This window comes from Primulina eburnea, chromosome 5 (assembly GCF_022965805.1).
Source record: "Primulina eburnea isolate SZY01 chromosome 5, ASM2296580v1, whole genome shotgun sequence".
Classification (NCBI taxonomy): domain Eukaryota; kingdom Viridiplantae; phylum Streptophyta; class Magnoliopsida; order Lamiales; family Gesneriaceae; genus Primulina; species Primulina eburnea.
In genome coordinates, this window is record NC_133105.1 from 21,388,718 (window position 1) to 21,414,638 (window position 25,921).

A 25,921-nucleotide genomic window follows, 5' to 3' on the forward strand; every position below is an offset into this window, starting at 1 on the left:
ATGATAACCCGATCGCAAGTCAATCTTGGAGTAAACAGAGGTACCCTGAAGCTGATCGAACAAGTCATCGATACGAGGTAATGGATACTTGTTTTTGATCGTCACACGATTCAGCTGGCGATAATCAATACACAATCGCATCGATCCATCCTTCTTCTTGACAAACAAAACTGGAGCTCCCCAAGGTGAAACACTCGGACGAATATAACCTTTATCAAGAAGATCATGTAATTGCTGCTTCAATTCTCTCATCTCTGACGGAGCAAGACGATAGGGGGCACGAGAAATCGGTGCAGTCCCTGGCATTAACTCAATGCCAAATTCCACCTCTCTAACCGGAGGAAAACCAGGAATCTCATCTGGAAAAACATCAGGAAATTCACAAACCACTGGAATATCCTCTATACCAACACTACCTGTGGATGTATCAATTGCATAGATGAGGTAGCCTTCCCCGCCCGCCTCTAAAGCACGACAGGCTTTCAGAGCAGATACCACTGGCATCGGAGGTCGCGCTCCCTCACCATAGAAAAACCAACTAGAGCTCTCAGTCGTACGGAACTGAACAAGCTTCTGGTAACAATCCACAGTAGCTCGGTAGGTAGTCAAAATGTCTATACCCAAAATACAATCAAAGTCTTCCATCTCCAGAATCATAAGATTCGCAGTCAATTCATTACCCTCAAAATCTAAGGGACAACCCATCACTAGACGCTTGGCTAAAACCGAATGACCCATCGGGGTAGAAACAGAAAGAATAACGTCTAGAGAAACATACGGTAACTTATGACGCTTAACAAATCGTGCAGAAATGAATGAATGAGATGCTCCGGTATCTATAAGAACAAAAGCAGGAATACCGCATAAACAAAAAGTACCTGCTATGACTCTCTCGGTCTCATCTGCAGCCTGATCCTGGTTCAGCGCAAACACCTGACCTTGGGCACGAGGTCGAAGATTCGAACTACCCACTGCCTGACCCTGCCTCCTCTGCTGAACAGTCGTCTGAGATCCAGAACTGGATCCTGCTCCACCTCGCAACTGAGGACAATTCTTCTTAATATGCCCCATCTCTCCGCACTGATAACAAGCTCCTGCGGCTGCTCGGCATTGCTCCGATGGATGGTTCTTCCCACAATGCGCACAAGATTCCTTCTTCTTACCAAAACGGAAAACACCGCTAGATCGAGATCCAGATCCAGAAGAAGACGAACCAGATTTCTTGAACGACTGAGATCGAGGCCTCAAAGTACTCGGAGGTCTAGAAGAAAGAATAGCCCTACCACGCTGGAGACTGATCTCTGCCTGGCGACACCGGTTCACTAACCCATCATAAGAAGTAGGATTATCACAGACAGTGACTCGGTCAAAGATCTCCTGGTTAAGACCCTGGAGAAAATGGTCATACTTGGCCTCAGAACTGCCACTGATATGAGGAGCGAAGGGTAACAACTCGAAGAATTTCTGCTGATACTCATCAACAGACATACTCCCCTGCTTAAGATTCAGGAGCTCAATCGTCTTCGCCTGGCGAAGGGCTGGAGGAAAATACAGCTGCATGAAAGCTGCACGGAAATCGGCCCAAGTCACCCTACCCTGGGACTGGAGTATCGGCGCAGAAGTCGATCGCCACCACTTGCGCGCACGGCCCTCGAGAAGAAAGCTAAGGGTCTCTATCTTCTGCTCCTCGGTGCACTGAAATGCACGGAAACAACTCTCCATGCGCTCTAACCAGTCCTCAGCATCATCGGGAGTCTCTCCACCGACTAGAGGCTTAGGCCCCATCTGAATAAAACGATGCAAATCAAAACGCCTAGGACCATCCCGACGATGACGATGCTCACGATGACGCCTATGATCATCCTGGTCGCCCCAACGACCTACACTCCCCTGACTACTCTCATCACCAAAGTGGTCAGCCATCGCTACAAGATAGAATGGGGAAAAATGGTAAAATGGTCAACGAAAATCCCAAAACAGAATCTATATCCCAAAATCGTAAGCATGCTCTGATACCATAAATGTAGTGACCCGTTCCAGAATCACCTACTAATCAAGAACTAAGCATGCAACTTAACTTAATTAATAACAATCAGAGATAATAGCGGAAAAGGTCAACAAATGATAGTTATACAACCCCATCGAAAATCCATAACAACTCAGAATGAAAAGAAAGTATACGGTACAACCATATCGAATCAAAGAGTACTGAATAAATAACTCCACCGGCTACTCAACATCCTCCTCCTCCTCCTGAGCCATCCAACCTGAGGCCTGCCCCGTGGAAATGGGGTGTCCAAGATAAACAAAACCGAGGACGTGAGCGATAAGAACGCCCAGTACAAAAGCATGAGTATACAAACCTATATGAAATGCACATGCTATGATAAACGTGACATAATAGCATGCATCATATGACATATATCAATGCACCACATAATCATACAACACATATAAGAATGTATACTCAACCAGGATATCTCGGATAGTACTTTCGTACCTCTATCACAGCAATCCTAATCCACTGGAATAACCAGACAACAGGTTTAGTCCAAGCCTATTCATCAAGTGAAAACCATCACTAAAACTTATCTACCAGACTTAACTAGATAATCCTGAGATAATACTGATACAATTCCAAACCTTCGTCCGTCGCTAGCCCACTGATGCCGCTAGCTCCCAACTAGAGCACAGCTCCGCTACAAGACCAGCAGCTCCCCGCTAGTGCCCGAACCTCGGAAAAAGACTAGAATCTCACAGAAACGCTTGAAATGCTATGGAACTCTCTGAATTGGCGAGTCACAAATGAAGCCTCGCGCCTCTATTTATAGCCAATGTTCGGACGATCCGAACCATTTCGGAAGCTCCGATCCGGCACACTTCGGACGGTCCGAACTCTGATCGGACGATCCGATCCTTGCATGACTTCCACGAGTACAGCCACCTGTCTCGGACGATCCGAACCCCAATCGGATGATCCGAACCTTACCACGTGTCCAGAACCCTTCCACGTGTCCAGCCACCTGTCTCGGACGGTCCGACACTGGCTCGGACGATCCGAACTCATCGGACGATCCGAACTCATCGGACGATCCGCACTTGTTCGGTCCTTCCGATCCCACCGAAAATATAATTAATCCGATAATTAACTCAAATTAGGAATCGGGTTACTACAAGTTCTTACGACCCGGGACAACACTGAGGCTCTATATGCTAGGGCTGTGCTTTGACTCGTTTACCGGCTCCAGGAGAGTCATCAGGTGGCGAGGTTGGGTGCAGTTGCGACACATATAAGAGCCAGTGTATTGTAGTCGGGAATTCACCGCTCACCTACGGGTGTGGATATCCTATGTGACCTGATGTAATAATAGTGCATGGAATCTCTGGCCAGAGTATAAGATGTAAGTTGGAGAAGGAGTTCTCCAAAAGTACACGCGATGCCACTATTATGTGTATCACATAGTTATCGAATTAATATGCAACCCTCGATGAACCAATGGTTGCAGATTCGATCGGGATATATGAGATGAAGGGACCGTACTGTACGTTAATCTTAATGACTGGTTCTTACAGGCACTATCAGTGATACCTAGGGGATCATGGGGCGATGCTACTAGACGCTCTTACCATGATCCGATGAGTGCAATCAGAAATGAGTTCTGACATTCCTGATCAAAGTGTTGATGAAAAGAATGGGGCTAACTAGGGTAAGCCCGAATAAAGGATTATGTCCTGAATCACAAAGAGTTGTGAACCCACGGCTAGCTGTATCCCTGAACCATCGAGGGTCACACAAGCACTAGATTGTTTGTTTCCGTTGAGAGAATAAATTCAAGGAGTTGAATTTATATTATGATATAGTAAATTCAAGGAGTTGAATTTATGATAATTAAATTTTGAGAAAATAAATTCAAGGAGTCGAATTTATAAGATAGTAAATTAAAGAAGTTCATAAATTCAAGGAGTTGAATTTATAAAATTTGAAGATTTAATTTATTAAACTCAAAAGTTGAGTTTATTAAATATTAAATTTTGGAGGTGGTAAATTCAAGGAGTTGAATTTGTGATATTACATTCAAATGTTTAATTTATAATATATTTAATTTATTAAACTCAAAAGTTGAGTTTATTAAATATTAAATTAAATATAGGGTGAAGTATGTTTAATGGACTTGTAGGAGTACAAGTCCAACATACTAAATAATTAAAGTTCTTAATGGACTTTGATTGATTAATTAAACTAGTTGGACTAGACCAATTAATTAATCAAGTCCATTAATGTTAATTATGGTAATTAGGTCATGAATTTTTTTAAAAATCAATTTTTGATCTAAAATCATAGCCTCCACTAATTTGGATTGTGAGATTTTGAGAATCACAACCATAATCTTCCAAATATTTAGTTTACTTAATTATTTAAATTAATTAAGTAAATGATAATTAAAGAAAGATTAATATTTCTTTATTCTCAAAATTATGCACAAGATGATTTCGAGAGTTTCAAGGAATTGCTATTCTTTCTTTCGGATTGTACAGCATACAATATTTTTTTAGAATATTCCATTGACTTAATTAAGTTAATTAATTAAGTAAATTGAATATTAGAAAAAAAAAAAGAAGAGATTTTGATTCGCATAAAACGTGCAGAGGGCATCCGAAAGAAAAAGATAAGATTTAATAGATTTCGGCTCTTCCATTCAAGATACTCTCAAAAAGGTTTTGAACAAAATTTTGTGTGTTCTATCTTTTCGCAAAAACTTCAATACTTTCTAGTGTAAGTTAGAAGAGGAACAAACAATCCGGTCGTGGACCTGATTCGAAGTAGATCGAAGAACGTTCGTAGAGATTTACAACAAGAGCTAAGTCCGCTAATACCAGAGTAGTTGGAGTCCAGTGATTTAATTCACAAAGGTATAATTTTCTAAACATCATATGTGTGTTTTTATTAAAATCATACGAGCGCCCAAAGAAAAACATATTTTGATTGTCAAAATAAATAAATAAAATTTTAAATTTCCGCTACGTTTGGGCGTGTAGAAAACCGAGATCCAACACCTTAGAGCTAGAGTCATCCCAAATTTTCATAAATTAGTTCCTACATAATTTCGAAAATTAACATTAGATTATAAGGAACTATTCAACCGAATCTTGCAGTCATATCATAAATTATATTTTTTCCATTTTATCAAATTTTGGCACATCACGTGCTTTCCACGCCCACAAAAATAATTCATGCAAACATATTTTGGCACGCTCAGTGACACCATTATGCCGAAGAGTCGACAAAGAGAGACTGATAAAGGTAATGGAAAACTAACATCGCAAGAAAAAATCTGAAGAACTAGCGGACCAAGTGGAATCCAATGAGACGCCTAGTGCATCAAATAGTGGAAAACTTGGAAAAAAAATGTTCCACCTAGAGAAGAAAAGTCTTATCGGTTCAAAAGACATGTCGATATCACGATTGCAAGCCCAGATCTATGAATGTCCCAGATCTATGAATGTCAAGGCAATGGAAGAGATGAATGTGATAATGTGAATGTCATAGGACAGATGAAAGAGGAGAACAAAGGTCTATTGGCCACTATGATGTTCATGATGGAAAAGGTGAATATGATTTCAACAAGTGAGAATTATGTGGTTAAAAGCTCTGTGAAAATGCAGAACAATGTTGGTCGAGTTGAACAAGTAGTTGTTGTTCCGAAATGAAAGAAGGGGATGAAACATGAATTTTCAAGCAGGTAATAACCGTAGTTTGGTAATCTCGTTCTTGGAAACAACAACGATAGATATGTGAGGAAGAGGAGGAAATTTGGAAAAGGTCTTCGTAGAATCAGAAAAAGAATAGTAAACTACCAATCATTAAAACTTTGTTTTTAAGAATCAAAACATGCTTCTTGGAACATACGAGGAACCCCAAGTCAAATGTTATCCTACAATCAATGCTCGGGGGCAACTGTAAGAGTAGATGTCCATCAATCTAATTTTTTGACAGAGATTTATCTAACTCTATGTATGAACGAACGTTATTTTACATAATTTATATAAATATGTATATATGTATATATTTGTTTGGCAAAACATTTATTTGTTTACCGATAGATTTTGTGAAACATCTACTACTTAAAATACTAATAGAATTTTTTTTTTTTTGAAAGCTAATACTCGAAAATTAGCTTTAAATTCATGCATGTAATCCTACTGAAAAATCACATTTTTAAAATATCAGTAATCAACTAACAAGTAAAATACTGCAGTTAAAATCCATGACAAATCTTCATCCCCAAGCTTACGTTTTAAAAATCAATCAAATATGTAACATGTAGAAATCCTGACCATCATCAACATAGTAAACAGAACGAGTATGAAAATATCCAAATGCCTCATATCTCATAAACATAATGTGTGGAAGAAATAAGATCATTGGGTTAGCGTGCGCACGTCCTGCCCCGCCTACTCAGTCTTCGGCGCCTCCAGTCTCCTCATCGATATGCTCACCTGCATTATTCACACCTAGTGAGTCTAAAGATTCAATACACCTGTAACGTTATAGAATGTAATGTCCGAAAAACCAACTTACGTAAATCACATGCATGCAAAATTATTTTAACTACTTAATTATTTTATTTAATTGATTTTAAATGCTAGCATGATATTTATTAAATGATTAAATGTATGATTTCATGATTAAATGATAATATGCCATGATTTCATGAAATTGAAGGATTTTACTCAAATATTCGATAATAGGCAGGGGAAAGGAGACCGGGGACGACCAAGACAAGGATATTATTTTTCATTAAATATGTGCAAGGATTCCTAATATAATTAAAAATGATTTATTTTTCTTATAAAGGTTGGAGTTCGAATTATTTTACAAGTCGAGCTCGACTTTTCCCGTGAAGCCGATTTTGGGCAAACAATGATTTTTTAAAAGATCAAAAATATTATTTTTGGGAAACTAATTTTATAAACTTTTATTATTTAATTAAATAAGTGTTATTGGGCACAATTTAATTATAAAGTAGGCCAATTACCCTTAAGCTTGCAAGCCCAAAACCAAAGTCCATTAGCATGTAATTAATTTATAAATGGACTCATAGGCTTTCATAACACGAAAGTTCAGATTGATTCAGCCAAAAAACACACTCCCACACACACATCAAATTTTCAAAAATAAGGTTGGGAAGAAAAGCTAGGAGTCTTCGTCGTCCGGTCGTCCAACGTTGCACCCTCGCCGATGATCGTCTATTCGAGCGTTATAAACGCAAAGGCACGTTCTTTAAACTTTTTAAAATGTCATACAAATCATAATATGTATGATTTTACTGTTTATGCATGAAAAATATGATTCTGGGATTATTTTTATGGTAGATCATATATTTTCAAAAACACGTCGATTTTACGTGAAGATGAAAAATGTTATGAATCAAATGGACACGCTGCCAACATAGGATGTTATATGAATGAATTGTGATTAAAATATGATAATAGTAAAGGTCAAACAAGCTGGAAAACCGAGGGAAAGGCTAGGAGAGGACCGAGGGGTGTTCTAACATGCAACTTTCTTGTTGGCTTGATTCCTTGGTTCGATGGTTTCCATGGGGGCTCACGGCTTGGCCAGGGCTTGGGTTGGGGCCTGGAATAGACGTGGGTCAGGGTCAGTAAGAGTCCTAGCATGGGTAGGACTCCTTGGTTGCAGCCTAGGAGGAGTCCCTTAGAGCCAGGATGAAATAGCCCTAAAACTCCTTGCTTGAAAATTTGCGGAAAATTAAAAATTTTCTTTTTAAAAATAAATGGAATGCCTCATTCATAAAATCAACTGATAACTCAAGTTCAATGTTTTTTTTTTTGTAATGCACATGGGCTGTTCCCGATTGGTCTTGAGTCCCCTCAAGGTTATCCCATTACCCATTACTCATAGAACTTCTCCAGCCCAGGCACTGGAGCTTTTGCCTTCTCAGGATTAGAACCCAAGACCTCCTGGACTTATATAGATCTTGGCAGCAATCCTGGTACCAGTTGATCTATTTTAGCTCAAGTAATAAAACAAGTCTACAGTAAGTCCGGAATCACCACGCTATCTAGTCCAGCCTCTTTCTCATCTTGACCCTGATCCAGCCCCACCTGTTGTCATGCACACATACAAAACAAGACAACAGCCGGATAACTCCGACGAGAATAAATCTCAGTATAAAACATGGTAACATGTATATAAACAATCTAAATCATAAAACATGCTATCATGAATATATTCAAAGCAATAGATTTCATAATCTATGGAATCTACTCAAAATAAGCATACGACTCAGTTCAGATAATCATGCAATTCAAATCATATCATATGAACATGCTATCATAACTGAAAGCAATAAACATGGGTTTCATAGTCTATGAAACCACCTCTATCAACACATGCAGTTCTAGTCAAATCATGTCTAGACTCGACTCAACTATAACTCTAGGGATCTCGGTGTGAATAAGACGTCAATGGCTGTCACCTACTCTCCCAATCGGGGTGACTGTACGTCTTATTCCTAGACTTCGGTCTGAGCTGTATCGACGGCTGACAAAGGAGTCATAGCTGCTCCTAAGCTGAGATACACCGAACATCTAGATAATTGACAATGACTGTCAAAGACTCTCCTATCTTAGATACAATGAATATCAATCTGTAAACAAAGCACAATCATATTCATATCTGAATATGGCAGTAATCTCATACACTTGAATACAATTCTAAAATCAAAGCATAAACATCTCAAAGTATAAATAACAGTCTAGTATGTGATTTTATTGAGAAACTCAAAATGAGATCTCATTTGAGTTGTGGATTCCCGAATATGACATGAATTATACCTTTGTCGTCCCGGTCTGACGAAGACGAAGTCTTGTATTCAAATCTGTCCATATCAATCTGAAATGACAATATTGAATACACTGTATCAGTGAATAACTCAATATACAATCTGTTCTGATCAATACTCAATTCAGTATACAATCTGATCAATATCTGAACCAGATACAATCTGAGTCATATCAATAATATCACAATCTAATCGAAATCATATCTGAATCTGATCAATCTAACTCAACTGATGTTTCGACAGTATACTAATACAATCTGAATAACTCCGTCAATCTAAACATCACAAATCTAATACTGGCACTCATAATCTGAATATCGGTATATTCAAAATCAGTAATACACCATTCTGATATCAAAATCCCAGTCAATATCTTTCGAGAATCATAATAATTACAGAAACAATCTGTTCTTTAATCCGTCTTCAATTCTACAATGTCTACGGTAACAGAAACACTATATCGGAATCATATTCAATTCTGACAATATCATAAATTCAAATCTTGTCTAAACGTAACAAAACTTACGTTCTTGTGTAGCTCGTGTCGAGAGGAACGCAATACCGGGTTCAGATTCAAATTCTGCTAAACGGATATCGTACGATTAAATCTTTAACCAAATATTGCTTAAAGGACTTTTTGAGAATTATCCTTGATTCTTTCGGCTGATTTTGAGGAAGAGATGACAATATATATATATCCCAAGTGCATGCCAAGATACGTGGCACCCTCTCAAATTTTTGCCATTTTTTCTCAAAATTACGAAAATGCCATTGCCTCCAATAATTACGAAAATGCCATTGCCTCCAATAATTACGAAAATGCCATTGTCATCCAATAATTACGAAAATGCCATTTCCCTCAAATAATTACGAAAATGCCATCCGAAAATCACAAAAATGCCATTCAATATTTAAATCAATTATTTAATTTTCGGGTTCTCACAAAAATGATGACATCTCGGGCCTTACATTTCTCCCCCTCTTAGATCTGAGTTCGTCCTCGAACTCTAAGTAATCAATTCAGATCTATCAGAAGAAGTGTATACAGAGTTTAAATCAGAAACTCAAATATCTGATTTCAGTCTGGAATAAGAATTCACTAAGTACAATATCATAATACTTTTCCAATCCTTCTGACAGAATCGATCTCGCATTACTGGCTATACAACATCTGTATAAACCAATCCACAAGTTATCCCATATTTGTACCATCTGCTGTTATCAAAGACATCTACAGTCTTCTGTTTCGAATACCAATCGTCAACATCCGACGTTGGTTTCTTAAACCTGTCCATTCTGAACTATCTTCATCTTCCTTCGAACTTTCTTCAAAAGAATTAGAAATCTATAGTATTCACTGTATACTGTCCTGACTGTAACTATCTTGTTACCAATGTGGTAGGTTGCTAGGTATTGTCATGTCATGATAATAAGTCATATCAATTAGTGCTAACATCCAGCACTAAAGCTGTACAAAATCTTCCAATCTCTGGCTAATATATTCTGACGGTCTGTCAATCTATAAAATCATCTAAGAGAGAGTTCATGATATACTCTATCACGAATACAAACTCAAGCAAAATCACAATCTGACATAATCTACTGTGGCATTCTGATCTTTCTGACCACTTTTCTGACCTCAATCTGTGTCATTTGGTCATGTTTGTACGTGATCTGGTACAAACTAATAATTATAGATTGAACAATCTGTCAATCTTAATCATATCATATTACAATCTGTAAGAAAATGGCAGTAATGTCTTTACCAAAGCCATATAAACGAACTCTCATTTCTATTCAGAAATATACAAATTCTGTAATAATCTTCTGATTTCTATCTTTCTGTCTTTTTCTGTTAACGATTCAGACTTATCAGAATGATTTCTGCCAACATTTCCGTACAAATTCTGTTCTAACTGATTTAACCTGTTTATATCAAAACTGTCTGCTATCCGAATGAAAACTGAATCCATCACTGTGCATGTCTGACACTATCTGTGATATCTGATTCAAACTATTCGGTACCAACCAATCAGTTAATAAAAGAAATTAAGGAAGAAATACCTACCTGGTATTCGGCTCTGATTCTCAATATCAATTCTGTTATACCATTCTGAAACATTCTGACACATTCTGATTTCATTTCTGAACTGCTGTAACTCTCGAAATTAATTCTGATACAATTGAACTGTATATAATCTCAACGGTTCATAACAATCTGTATCACAAACGGATTCAGAACAACAGTAATATCCAATCAAATACGAAATATCAGTAACCTATATAGATCTAGTGAGCTCAATGAACTCATAAAATAAGGATTTTTGGTGAATATCTTCATGTCGTTCTGATCAACTGCTATATCTCATCTGCAACTCAAGTATGCTCCCAAACAGTATAAGATATCACGAATACTGAGTTAGAAGAATAACAATACTCAGCAGATATAAAGCAATAATCGAATAAGATAATCTGTCCAAATCAGACAAGATAATTTCTGACGTTTCTGACATTTTTGAAATTTCTGATATTTTTGATCTTTCTGACATCAATACCATTTCTGTCACTGATCCTAATCTCAACTGTATCAAAATCAATCTGTATACTAACTTCAGATATGGCTTAATCTGAATACCATCTGTTTCAAGCAACATTCTTGTCTGAACAATTTCTGTATACACTAATCATAGTTCTCAGAATATTCAACAAAATCTTCAAATATTGCATACAATCTTTCTAATATTCGATTCAATCAGTCAGATGCAATAATTATATCAAGATATCTCATAGATATAATAAGCATCAATCTTACGAATACTTCTGATCTATCAATTCTTTAATTCGGTATGTATCATTCTGTATATTCAGTATCATTCTGCACTGAATCTAAAATACAAACAATACATGTGCTCATTTCAATTCTGAAATCTATCTACAAATCTGAAATCTTATCTAGGCAGACATCAGCCAACTCGTCTATCACTGGCAAATCTGCCAATGTTAGACTCGAGTTCAGTGGATCTACTGAATACATAAGGATGCAATCTGCTCCTTTCTGTACTAATCGAGTCATATACAATACAGATATCAAAGGAATGCTAAATCGAGAATCCTTACTGTGGTATCTCCACTAATCAGTCCTCTCTGGTCAGAATCTTACCAATTCTGGAACAAATTCTGCAAGAGTTCTGTACTTGTTCAACATATTAATATCAATAATGCAGTCAAATCAGACAATACAAGTACACCATACTCTATCTCTATCTCATTCTCATCTTACTGTAGTATACAATATATACAGAAATCTCTGATATCAACATTTCCTTAACAAGCAAGGACATCAATACTACAGTACATACAAACCCAACAGATACAGCATATCTCCATGCGGCTCAGTCAAAGATATTCTTAACAAATGCATTAGTATATATCAATACATATGCAATCTAATCATACAGAATAGTACCTGTTGTGCGTTCTGAATCTGTTTCTCAATTAAACTCTGTTCCCTACAATCTTCGGGAACGCTTCTGGGGACAGACTTTAGCAAAGTGTCCCGGCTGTTTACAAATATTGCATCTACCAAGCACTCCTTGTCATTTCTCTGTGGAATGCCTCCTCCACAATTTCTGCAATATACTCCTGTATAGCTCGGGCTGGAACCACTGGAACTAGAGGAACCACTTCCTAATTTCTTGAACGGTTTCTTTTGAGCTTTCAATGGTTCTTTCTTTTTATCACTGCTGCTGCCAATCTCGACTCTAGAAGGCAGTTGCTGTGGATTCGGATCTGGAAGATCATACGATGCTTCCTGTTGTCCTGTCAGAACGATTACTGCTCTTTTGGCTCTGTTCAAGGTATCAGCAAAATTAATCGATCGTTTTGCATTCACCAATGAATGTATCTCCTGATTAAATCCTTGTATAAACTGACTAGAGATAGCTTCATCATTACTAGCCACGTGAGGGGCAAAACGTAACAAGGTGAAGAACTGTGCCAAATAATCATCAATACTCATCTGACCCTGTCTCAGGTTTGTAAATTCTGCACTTCTGTCCTCTCTATATGATACGGGAAAAATCTTTGATAAATTTCAACCTTTAAAATTTTTCACGTAATCACTGAACGACTCTGTTCTAAGGCTCCTTTGATTAGTAACCACCATCTTCTTGCAGTCTCTTGCAACTGGTTCTCAATCAATTTAATTCTACACTCATCTGTGAAATCAAGAAATTCAAATAACATTTCTATCTCATCAAGCCAATTCTCACAATCTACTGACGTCTCAGTTCCCTTCAGAATCGGCGGTTGAAACGATTGAAACCTCTTCAACTGCGTTTCCATCTGAGCTTCTGACATATCTATCTGTTCAGTCGAAGTACTACCCCTTTCTGGAATTCTTCTAGGCGGTATATCTGAATATCAAACAAATTAGTACACAATCTATACAATCTGTCTCAGCCTTCCGGGATCCACTATATTGCCCTTACCACAGGGTTTTGGGGCATAAGATCCAAGATTGCTTTGCCCTGAAGCGCAAAATAAAAAGGCTGATAAATGAAGGAACCATAGACGCCGAACTCTTGAAGACTATAAAGAAGGGTAAGGGTAAGAAGGTGGCTGCATCCAACATGGCGACTTATTCTTGCCTCACGATCGATGTATTCGACGAAGATAATTGCCCACTCCATTTCCCGAAGGAGCTGATCATATACCTCTGATCGAGAATCGGTTCTGATTTAGTCTTAGCAATTACATGCTGCAATCAACTCAGATACAAACAACATGTAATAGGGAAAGCAAGAAATCATGCTAGCACACACAATGTAGGTCAACATTGAAATAATTCTCATGCTAGCAATCACATGCAAGGAAAGAAAATTCAATCTACCCCGCTCATTCTCTTCTACCTCATTCTAAAAGATGTATCAGTTCTGACTATCTCAATCTAAAGGATCTATCGCTCTGATACCACCTGTTGTGGGGACCCGGACGCTAATCCTCTTCTTAATCATCGTTGGGATTTAATTATCAGTTCTGATAAACAGGGTCTAAAAATTTTTATTTTAAAAATGTAAATGCGGAAGGTAATGGAATCTAAATAATATACATCTCTGTATAACAACTACAATTCAGTAGAAAAGTACAATACTGTACAACTTCAGTCTAAGGTTTAGTTACTAAGTTCAAGTAATAAAACAAGTCTACAGTAAGTCCGGAATCACCACGCTATCTAGTCCAGCCTCTTTCTCATCTTGACCCTGATCCAGCCCCACCTGTTGTCATGCACACATACAAAACAAGACAACAGCCGGATAACTCCGGCGAGAATAAATCTCAGTATAAAACATGGTAACATGTATATAAACAATCTAAATCATAAAACATGCTATCATGAATATATTCAAAGCAATAGATTTCATAGTCTATGGAATCTACTCAAAATAAGCATACGACTCAGTTCAGATAATCATGCAATTCAAATCATATCATATGAACATGCTATCATAACTGAAAGCAATAAACATGGGTTTCATAGTCTATGAAACCACCTCTATCAACACATGCAGTTCTAGTCAAATCATGTCTAGACTCGACTCAACTATAACTCTAGGGATCTCGGTGTGAATAAGACGTCAATGGCTGTCACCTACTCTCCCAATCGGGGTGACTGTACGTCTTATTCCTAGACTTCGGTCTGAGCTGTATCGACGGCTGACAAAGGAGTCATAGCTGCTCCTAAGCTGAGATACACCGAACATCTAGATAATTGACAATGACTGTCAAAGACTCTCCTATCTTAGATGCAATGAATATCAATTTGTAAACAAAGCACAATCATATTCATATCTGAATATGGCAGTAATCTCATACACTTGAATACAATTCTAAAATCAAAGCATAAACATCTCAAAGTATAAATAACAGTCTAGTATGTGATTTTATTGGGAAACTCAAAATGAGATCTCATTTGAGTTGTGGCTTCCCGAATATGACATGAATTATACCTTTGTCGTCCCGGTCTGACGATGACGAAGTCTTGTATTCAAATCTGTCCATATCAATCTGAAATGACAATATTGAATACACTGTATCAGTGAATACCTCAATATACAATATGTTCTGATCAATACTCAATTCAGTATACAATCTGATCAATATCTGAACCAGATACAATCTGAGTCATATCAATAATATCACAATCTAATCGAAATCATATCTGAATCTGATCAATCTAACTCAACTGATGTTTCGACAGTATACTAATACAATCTGAATAACTCCGGCAATCTAAACATCACAAATCTAATACTGGCACTCATAATCTGAATATCGGTATATTCAAAATCAGTAATACACCATTCTGATATCAAAATCCCAGTCAATATCTTTCGAGAATCATAATAATTACAGAAACAATCTGTTCTTTAATCCATCTTCAATTCTACAATGTCTACGGTAACAGAAACACTATATCGGAATCATATTCAATTCTGACAATATCATAAATTCAAATCTTGTCTAAACGTAACAAAACTTACGTTCTTGTGTAGCTCGTGTCGAGAGGAACGCAATACCGGGTTCAGATTCAAATTCTGCTAAACGGATATCGTACGATTAAATCTTTAACCAAATATTGCTTAAAGGACTTTTTGAGAATTATCCTTGATTCTTTCGGCTGATTTTGAGGAAGAGATGACAATATATATATATCCCAAGTGCATGCCAAGATACGTGGCACCCTCTCAAATTTTTGCCATTTTTTCTCAAAATTACGAAAATGCCATTGCCTCCAATAATTACGAAAATGCCATTGCCTCCAATAATTACGAAAATGCCATTGTCATCCAATAATTACGAAAATGCCATTTCCCTCAAATAATTACGAAAATGCCATCCGAAAATCACAAAAATGCCATTCAATATTTAAATCAATTATTTAATTTTCGGGTTCTCACAAAAATGATGACATCTCGGGCCTTACATTTCTCCCCCTCTTAGATCTGAGTTCGTCCTCGAACTCTAAGTAATCAATTCAGATCTATCAGAAGAAGTGTATACAGAGTTTAAATCAGAAACTCAAATATCTGATTTCAGTCTGGAATAAGAATTCACTAAGTACAATATCATAATACTTTTCCAATCCTTCTGACAGAATCGATCTCGCATTACTGGCTATACAACATCTGTATAAACCAATCCACAAGTTATCCCATATTTGTACCATCTGCTGTTATCAAAGACATCTACAGTCTTCTGTTTCGAATACCAATCGTCAACATCCGACGTTGGTTTCTTAAACCTGTCCATTCTGAACTATCTTCATCTTCCTTCGAACTTTCTTCAAAAGAATTAGAAATCTATAGTATTCACTGTATACTGTCCTGACTGTAACTATCTTGTTACCAATGTGGTAGGTTGCTAGGTATTGTCATGTCATGATAATAAGTCATATCAATTAGTGCTAACATCCAGCACTAAAGCTGTACAAAATCTTCCAATCTCTGGCTAATATATTCTGACGGTCTGTCAATCTATAAAATCATCTAAGAGAGAGTTCATGATATACTCTATCACGAATACAAACTCAAGCAAAATCACAATCTGACATAATCTACTGTGGCATTCTGATCTTTCTGACCACTTTTCTGACCTCAATCTGTGTCATTTGGTCATGTTTGTACGTGATCTGGTACAAACTAATAATTATAGATTGAACAATCTGTCAATCTTAATCATATCATATTACAATCTGTAAGAAAATGGCAGTAATGTCCTTACCAAAGCCATATAAACGAACTCTCATTTCTATTCAGAAATATACAAATTCTGTAATAATCTTCTGATTTCTATCTTTCTGTCTTTTTCTGTTAACGATTCAGACTTATCAGAATGATTTCTGCCAACATTTCCGTACAAATTCTGTTCTAACTGATTTAACCTGTTTATATCAAAACTGTCTGCTATCCGAATGAAAACTGAATCCATCACTGTGCATGTCTGACACTATCTGTGATATCTGATTCAAACTATTCGGTACCAACCAATCAGTTAATAAAAGAAATTAAGGAAGAAATACCTACCTGGTATTCGGCTCTGATTCTCAATATCAATTCTGTTATACCATTCTGAAACATTCTGACACATTCTGATTTCATTTCTGAACTGCTGTAACTCTCGAAATTAATTCTGATACAATTGAACTGTATATAATCTCAACGGTTCATAACAATCTGTATCACAAACGGATTCAGAACAACAGTAATATCCAATCAAATACGAAATATCAGTAACCTATATAGATCTAGTGAGCTCAATGAACTCATAAAATAAGGATTTCTGGTGAATATCTTCATGTCGTTCTGATCAACTGCTATATCTCATCTGCAACTCAAGTATGCTCCCAAACAGTATAAGATATCACGAATACTGAGTTAGAAGAATAACAATACTCAGCAGATATAAAGCAATAATCGAATAAGATAATCTGTCCAAATCAGACAAGATAATTTCTGACGTTTCTGACATTTTTGAAATTTCTGATATTTTTGATCTTTCTGACATCAATACCATTTCTGTCACTGATCCTAATCTCAACTGTATCAAAATAAATCTGTATACTAACTTCAGATATGGCTTAATCTGAATACCATCTGTTTCAAGCAACATTCTTGTCTGAACAATTTCTGTATACACTAATCATAGTTCTCAGAATATTCAACAAAATCTTCAAATATTACATACAATCTTTCTAATATTCGATTCAATCAGTCAGATGCAATAATTATATCAAGATATCTCATAGATATAATAAGCATCAATCTTACGAATACTTCTGATCTATCAATTCTTTAATTCGGTATGTATCATTCTGTATATTCAGTATCATTCTGCACTGAATCTAAAATACAAACAATACCTGTGCTCATTTCAATTCTGAAATCTATCTACAAATCTGAAATCTTATCTAGGCAGACATCAGCCAACTCGTCTATCACTGGCAAATCTGCCAATGCTAGACTCGAGTTCAGTGGATCTACTGAATACATAAGGATGCAATCTGCTCCTTTCTGTACTAATCGAGTCATATACAATACAGATATCAAAGGAATGCTAAATCGAGAATCCTTACTGTGGTATCTCCACTAATCAGTCCTCTCTGGTCAGAATCTTACCAATTCTGGAACAAATTCTGCAAGAGTTCTGTACTTGTTCAACATATTAATATCAATAATGCAGTCAAATCAGACAATACAAGTACACCATACTCTATCTCTATCTCATTCTCATCTTACTGTAGTATACAATATATACAGAAATCTCTGATATCAACATTTCCTTAACAAGCAAGGACATCAATACTACAGTACATACAAACCCAACAGATACAGCATATCTCCATGCGGCTCAGTCAAAGATATTCTTAACAAATGCATTAGTATATATCAATACATATGCAATCTAATCATACAGAATAGTACCTGTTGTGCGTTCTGAATCTGTTTCTCAATTAAACTCTGTTCCCTACAATCTTCGGGAACGCTTCTGGGGACAGACTTTAGCAAAGTGTCCCGGCTGTTTACAAATATTGCATCTACCAAGCACTCCTTGGCATTTCTCTGTGGAATGCCTCCCTCCACAATTTCTGCAATATACTCCTGTATAGCTCGGGCTGGAACCACTGGAACTAGAGGAACCACTTCCTAATTTCTTGAACGGTTTCTTTTGAGCTTTCAATGTTTCTTTCTTTTTATCACTGCTGCTGCCAATCTCGACTCTAGAAGGCAGTTGCTGTGGATTCGGATCTGGAAGATCATACGATGCTTCCTGTTGTCCTGTCAGAACGATTACTGCTCTTTTGGCTCTGTTCAAGGTATCAGCAAAATTAATCGATCGTTTTGCATTCACCAATGAACGTATCTCCTGATTAAATCCTTGTATAAACTGACTAGAGATAGCTTCATCATTACTAGCCATGTGAGGGGCAAAACGTAACAAGGTGAAGAACTGTGCCAAATAATCATCAATACTCATCTGACCCTGTCTCAGGTTTGTAAATTCTGCACTTCTGTCCTCTCTATATGATACGGGAAAAATCTTTGATAAATTTCAACCTTGAAAATTTTTCACGTAATCACTGAACGACTCTGTTCTAAGGCTCCTTTGGTTAGTAACCACCATCTTCTTGCAGTCTCTTGCAACTGGTTCTCAATCAATTTAATTCTACACTCATCTGTGAAATCAAGAAATTCAAATAACATTTCTATCTCATCAAGCCAATTCTCACAATCTACTGACGTCTCAGTTCCCTTCAGAATCGGCGGTTGAAACGATTGAAACCTCTTCAACTGCGTTTCCATCTGAGCTTCTGACATATCTATCTGTTCAGTCGAAGTACTACCCCTTTCTGGAATTCTTCTAGGCGGTATATCTGAATATCAAACAAATTAGTACACAATCTATACAATCTGTCTCAGCCTTCCTCTATTCATATACCTCTGATCGAGAATCGGTTCTGATTTAGTCTTAGCAATTACATGCTGCAATCAACTCAGATACAAACAACATGTAATAGGGAAAGCAAGAAATCATGCTAGCACACACAATGTAGGTCAACATTGAAATAATTCTCATGCTAGCAATCACATGCAAGGAAAGAAAATTCAATCTACCCCGCTCATTCTCTTCTACCTCATTCTAAAAGATGTATCAGTTCTGACTATCTCAATCTAAAGGATCTATCGCTCTGATACCACCTGTTGTGGGGACCCGGACGCTAATCCTCTTCTTAATCATCGTTGGGATTTAATTATCAGTTCTGATAAACAGGGTCTAAAAATTTTTATTTTAAAAATGTAAATGCGGAAGGTAATGGAATCTAAATAATATACATCTCTGTATAACAACTACAATTCAGTAGAAAAGTACAATACTGTACAACTTCAGTCTAAGGTTTAGTTACTAAGTTCAAGTAATAAAACAAGTCTACAGTAAGTCCGGAATCACCACGCTATCTAGTCCAGCCTCTTTCTCATCTTGACCCTGATCCAGCCCCACCTGTTGTCATGCACACATACAAAACAAGACAACAGCCGGATAACTCCGGCGAGAATAAATCTCAGTATAAAACATGGTAACATGTATATAAACAATCTAAATCATAAAACATGCTATCATGAATATATTCAAAGCAATAGATTTCATAGTCTATGGAATCTACTCAAAATAAGCATACGACTCAGTTCAGATAATCATGCAATTCAAATCATATCATATGAACATGCTATCATAACTGAAAGCAATAAACATGGGTTTCATAGTCTATGAAACCACCTCTATCAACACATGCAGTTCTAGTCAAATCATGTCTAGACTCGACTCAACTATAACTCTAGGGATCTCGGTGTGAATAAGACGTCAATGGCTGTCACCTACTCTCCCAATCGGGGTGACTGTACGTCTTATTCCTAGACTTCGGTATGAGCTGTATCGACGGCTGACAAAGGAGTCATAGCTGCTCCTAAGCTGAGATACACCGAACATCTAGATAATTGACAATGACTGTCAAAGACTCTCCTATCTTAGATGCAATGAATATCAATCTGTAAACAAAGCACAATCATATTCATATCTGAATATGGCAGTAATCTCATACACTTGAATACAATTCTAAAATCAAAGCATAAACATCTCAAAGTATAAATAACAGTCTAGTATGTGATTTTATTGGGAAACTCAAAATGAGATCTCATTTGAGTTGTGGCTTCCCGAATATGACATGAATTATACCTTTGTCGTCCCGGTCTGACGAAGACGAAGTCTTGTATTCAAATCTGTCCATATCAATCTGAAATGACAATATTGAATACACTGTATCAGTGAATAACTCAATATACAATCTGTTCTGATCAATACTCAATTCAGTATACAATCTGATCAATATCTGAACCAGATACAATCTGAGTCATATCAATAATATCACAATCTAATCGAAATCATATCTGAATCTGATCAATCTAACTCAACTGATGTTTCGACAGTATACTAATACAATCTGAATAACTCCGTCAATCTAAACATCACAAATCTAATACTGGCACTCATAATCTGAATATCGGTATATTCAAAATCAGTAATACACCATTCTGATATCAAAATCCCAGTCAATATCTTTCGAGAATCATAATAATTACAGAAACAATCTGTTCTTTAATCTGTCTTCAATTCTACAATGTCTACGGTAACAGAAACACTATATCGGAATCATATTCAATTATGACAATATCATAAATTCAAATCTTGTCTAAACGTAACAAAACTTACGTCCTTGTGTAGCTCGTGTCGAGAGGAACGCAATACCGGGTTCAGATTCAAATTCTGCTAAACGGATATCGTACGATTAAATCTTTAACCAAATATTGCTTAAAGGACTTTTTGAGAATTATCCTTGATTCTTTCGGCTGATTTTGAGGAAGAGATGACAATATATATATATCCCAAGTGCATGCCAAGATACGTGGCACCCTCTCAAATTTTTGCCCATTTTTTCTCAAAATTACGAAAATGCCATTGCCTCCAATAATTACGAAAATGCCATTGCCATCCAATAATTACGAAAATGCCATTTCCCTCAAATAATTACGAAAATGCCATCCGAAAATCATAAAAATGCCATTCAATATTTAAATCAATTATTTAATTTTCGGGTTCTCACAAAAATGATGACATCTCGGGCCTTACAATTATCCAAATCTTTATTTTTCATTATTAATCATCTACGTGCATCGCACGTAATCATTCCTAGTATATATATGTGTGTGTGGCCTCAAAATTAAACGGGTATGACACAATAACTAGTGGGACAAATATTTAATTACGATAATGGGCCTTATGTTAGAGTAGATGCCCTACAAGCCAACGGTTGGCTAGGGAATTTATTAACTCAAGTGAAATAAACAATCTTTATTTTAATATAATTTAACTTTTTATGGTCTTGTTATACTTTATCTGTATACCCATGCAAACAGCATAGATAAAGTCCTTGATTATGCTTTAATACAAATGGATCGTAATTCGATGTTGAAACTCATTTGTAAACACTGCATATTCTAAATTCGTTCATAGTCGATTCAGCCGCCTAAAACAGGGATAAAGGCCGCTTGAGCTCGAGACTAGCATCTGTGATGTTGTATACTGTGTTTCTTGGTAAGGGCATAGAGATGTCCAAACATGCAGATGGGTAGTCATATGATGTTATACCAAACAACCCTCCCTCGGACTTTCCAAGTGGTTATCATTCATCGAGAGGATAAGTTCGTGGTTATGATTGTACACCATTAGTTCTTACGACCCGGGACAACACTGAGGCTCTATATGCTAGGGCTGTGCTTTGACTCGTTTACCGGCTCCAGGAGAGTCATCAGGTGGCGAGGTTGGGTGCAGTTGCGACACATATAAGAGCCAGTGTATTGTAGTCGGGAATTCACCGCTCACCTACGGGTGTGGATATCCTATGTGACCTGATGTAAAAATAGTGCATGGAATCTCTGGCCAGAGTATAAGACGTAAGTTGGAGAAGGAGTTCTCCAAAAGTACACGCGATGCCACTATTATGTGTATCACATAGTTATCGAATTAATATGCAACCCTCGATGAACCAATGGTTGCAGATTCGATCGAGATATATGAGATGAAGGGACCGTACTGTACGTTAATCATAATGACTGGTTCTTACAGGCACTATCAGTGATACCTAGGGGATCATGGGGCGATGCTACTAGACGCTCTTACCATGATCCGATGAGTGCAATCAGAAATGAGTTCTGACATTCCTGATCAAAGTGTTGATGAAAAGAATGGGGCTAACTAGGGTAAGCCCGAATAAAGGATTATGTCCTGAATCACAAAGAGTTGTGAACCCACGGCTAGCTGTATCCCTGAACCATCGAGGGTCACACAAGCACTAGATTGTTTGTTTCCGTTGAGAGAATAAATTCAAGGAGTTGAATTTATATTATGATATAGAAAATTAAGGAGTTGAATTTGTGATAATTAAATTTTGAGAAAATAAATTCAAGGAGTCGAATTTATAAGATAGTAAATTCAAGAAGTTCTTAAATTCAAGGAGTTGAATTTATAAAATTTGAAGATTTAATTTATTAAACTCAAAAGTTGAGTTTATTAAATATTAAATTTTGGAGGTGGTAAATTCAAGGAGTTGAATTTGTGATATTAAATTCAAATGTTTAATTTATAATATATTTAATTTATTAAACTCAAAAGTTGAGTTTATTAAATATTAAATTAAATATAGGGTGAAGTATGTTTAATGGACTTGTAGGAGTACAAGTCCAACATACTAAATATTTAAAGTTCTTAATGGACTTTGATTGATTAATTAAACTAGTTGGACTAGACCAATTAATTAATCAAGTCCATTAATGTTAATTATGGTAATTAGGTCATGAATTTTTTTAAAAATCAATTTTTGACCTAAAATCATAGCCTCCACTAATTTGGATTGTGAGATTTTGAGAATCACAACCATAATCCTCCAAATATTTAGTTTACTTAATTATTTAAATTAATTAAGTAAATGATAATTAAAGAAAGATTAATATTTCTTTATTCTCAAAATTATGCACAAGATGATTTCGAGAGTTTCAAGGAATTGCTATTCTTTCTTTCGGATTGTACAGCATACAATATTTTTTTAGAATATTCCATTGACTTAATTAAGTTAATTAATTAAGTAAATTGAATATTAGAAAAAAAAAAAAAAGAGATTTTGATTCTCATAAAACGTGCAGAGGGCATCCGAAAGAAAAAGATAAGATTTAATAGATTTCGGCTCTTCCATTCAAGATACTCTCAAAAAGGTTTTGAACAAAATTTTGTGTGTTCTATCTCTTCGCAAAAACTTCAATACTTTCTAGTGTAAGTTAGAAGAGGAACAAACAATCCGGTCGTGGACCTGATTCGAAGTAGATCGAAGAACGTTCGTAGAGATTTACAACAAGAGCTAAGTCCGCTAATACCAGAGTAGTTGGAGTCCAGTGATTTAATTCACAAAGGTATAATTTTCTAAACATCATATGTGTGTTTTTGTTAAAATCATACGAGCGCCCAAAGAAAAACATATTTTGATTGTCAAAATAAATAAATAAAATTTTAAACTTCCGCTACGTTTGGGCGTGTAGAAAACCGAGATCCAACACCTTAGAGCTAGAGTCATCCCAAATTTTCATAAATTAGTTCCTACATAATTTCGAAAATTAACATTAGATTATAAGGAACTATTCAACCGAATCTTGCAGTCATATCATAAATTATATTTTTTCCATTTTATCAAATTTTGGCACATCACGTGCTTTCCACGCCCACAAAAATAATTCATGCAAACATATTTTGGCACGCTCAGTGACACCATTATGCCGAAGAGTCGACGAAGAGAGACTGATAAAGGTAATGGAAAACTAACATCGCAAGAAAAAATCTGAAGAACTAGCGGACCAAGTGGAATCCAATGAGACGCCTAGTGCATCAAATAGTGGAAAACTTGGAAAAAAAATGTTCCACCTAAAGAAGAAAAGTCTTATCGGTTCAAAAGACATGTCGATATCACGATTGCAAGCCCAGATCTATGAATGTCCCAGATCTATGAATGTCAAGGCAATGGAAGAGATGAATGTGATAATGTGAATGTCATAGGACAGATGAAAGAGGAGAACAAAGGTCTATTGGCCACTATGATGTTCATGATGGAAAAGGTGAATATGATTTCAACAAGTGAGAATTATGTGGTTAAAAGCTCTGTGAAAATGCAGAACAATGTTGGTCGAGTTGAACAAGTAGTTGTTGTTCCGAAATGAAAGAAGGGGATGAAACATGAATTTTCAAGCAGGTAATAACCGTAGTTTGGTAATCTCGTTCTTGGAAACAACAACGATAGATATGTGAGGAAGAGGAGGAAATTTGGAAAAGGTCTTCATAGAATCAGAAAAAGACTAGTAAACTACCAATCATTAAAACTTTGTTTTCAAGAATCAAAACATGCTTCTTGGAACATACGAGGAACCCCAAGTCAAATGTTATCCTACAATCAATGCTCGGGGGCAACTGTAAGAGTAGATGTCCATCAATCTAATTTTTTGACAGAGATTTATCTAACTCTATGTATGAACGAACGTTATTTTACATAATTTATATAAATATGTATATATGTATATATTTGTTTGGCAAAACATTTATTTGTTTACCGATAGATTTTGTGAAACATCTACTACTTAAAATACTAATAGAATTTTTATTTTTTTGAAAGCTAATACTCGAAAATTAGCTTTAAATTCATGCATGTAATCCTACTGAAAAATCACATTTTTAAAATATCAGTAATCAACTAACAAGTAAAATACTGCAGTTAAAATCCATGACAAATCTTCATCCCCAAGCTTACGTTTTAAAAATCAATCAAATATGTAACATGTAGAAATCCTGACCATCATCAACATAGTAAACAGAACGAGTATGAAAATATCCAAATGCCTCATATCTCATAAACATAATGTGTGGAAGAAATAAGATCATTGGGTTAGCATGCGCACGTCCTGCCCCGCCTACTCAGTCTTCGGCGCCTCCAGTCTCCTCATCGATATGCTCACCTGCATTATTCACACCTAGTGAGTCTAAAGATTCAATACACCTGTAACGTTATAGAATGTAATGTCCGAAAAACCAACTTACGTAAATCACATGCATGCAAAATTATTTTAACTACTTAATTATTTTATTTAATTGATTTTAAATGCTAGCATGATATTTATTAAATGATTAAATGTATGATTTCATGATTAAATGATAATATGCCATGATTTCATGAAATTGAAGGATTTTACTCAAATATTCGATAATAGGCAGGGGAAAGGAGATCGGGACGACCAAGACAAGGATATTATTTTTCATTAAATATGTGCAAGGATTCCTAATATAATTAAAAATGATTTATTTTTCTTATAAAGGTTGGAGTTCGAATGATTTTCCAAGTCGAGCTCGAC